The 1,266-nt window shown below is 43.7% G+C and overlaps 1 pseudogene; it reads left to right on the forward strand.

The window, feature by feature from the left end:
- Positions 1–287: 287 nt before the first annotated feature.
- On the forward strand, positions 288–405 carry LOC124597660 (annotated as a pseudogene).
- Positions 406–1,266: the final 861 nt, after the last annotated feature.

Raw genomic sequence — 1,266 nt, forward strand, 5'->3', positions numbered from 1 at the left:
GTTGCGGAATATGTCGGTAAATTATCTGTCCGGTTTCGTCTAGTGCGTTGAAGCGAGATTATCAGTACTTTTATTTTTAGTAAAGGGAGAGCACAGTTGCCTTATGAATGTCAGTGAAATAGTAATTCTTAAGGGAAAATATTATCCACGCCAATTACAGGGTTTGTCAACAACTTAAATAACTCTTTCTGTGAAAAAAAGTCCAATGTAGTCACTGATGGAAGATTATTCCGCCGCGATTTGGAAACCATACTACAAACAGAATTAGCAAATGTTTTACCACTGGGGTCAACGGCCTTGCCGCAGTGGATACACCGGTTCCCGTCAGATCACCGAAGTTAAGCGCTGTTTGGCGTGGCCGGCACTTGGATGGGTGACCATCCGGGCCGCCATGCGCTGTTGCCATTTTTCGGGATGCACTCAGCCTCGTGATGCCAACTGAGCAGCTACTCGACCGAATAGTAGCGGCTCCGGTCAAAGAAAACCATCGTAATGACCGGGAGAGCGGTGTGCTGACCACACGCCCTCCTATCCGCATCCTCAGCTGAGGATGACACGGCGGTCAGATGGTCCCGATGGACCACTTGTGGGCTAATGACGGAGTGCTTTTATCACTAAAAGGATACTGTATTAGTGAGCTATGCAGATGATTGTGTCAATAATTGGTTAAATGAACAAAAGACGTTCTCAGCATGTTTATCAACGCTAAAAGCGATATCAGCCGGAAAGAGCGAATATTGTTTGATCGGAATAAGTCTGTCAAGGGCTTAAGCCAACAAAGCAACGATAGGTTAGAAATGCCACAAGAAATGCACATTTTTGCGCCTATGACCTAAGAATGTTCGAGAACAGCAACGGCTGAAGTCAAAAAAATTCAAGGCCTGATCTTAAACATGAAATTGTATTTTCCGTGTAGTAGTTTCATACAGCCGTGGAAAACAAGGAATCCGTTTTCTTCCAGGTAGCCGCTTACGCAACAGAAAAATCCAAGCGAAAACTGGCTTCATACCGCTGTTATACAATCCGTGAGACCACGAAGCACACACCTCTAATCTTCGCAATTGCCGGATTAAAAGTATACAGTAACAGCACCTAGAAATTAAACTGACATAACAAAGCTCAAATTACATGAAATTTGTTATCCACCCCAATGGCAAATCAATAACATCCCAACTTGCTAGAACATCCTATCTGCCAGGACAAACTGTGATTCAGTTTGTCTTTTTCAAAGAAAAATTTAATGTGTTTACGCCGTGGACCGTGAGA

This window comes from Schistocerca americana, chromosome 2 (assembly GCF_021461395.2).
Source record: "Schistocerca americana isolate TAMUIC-IGC-003095 chromosome 2, iqSchAmer2.1, whole genome shotgun sequence".
Taxonomy (NCBI): domain Eukaryota; kingdom Metazoa; phylum Arthropoda; class Insecta; order Orthoptera; family Acrididae; genus Schistocerca; species Schistocerca americana.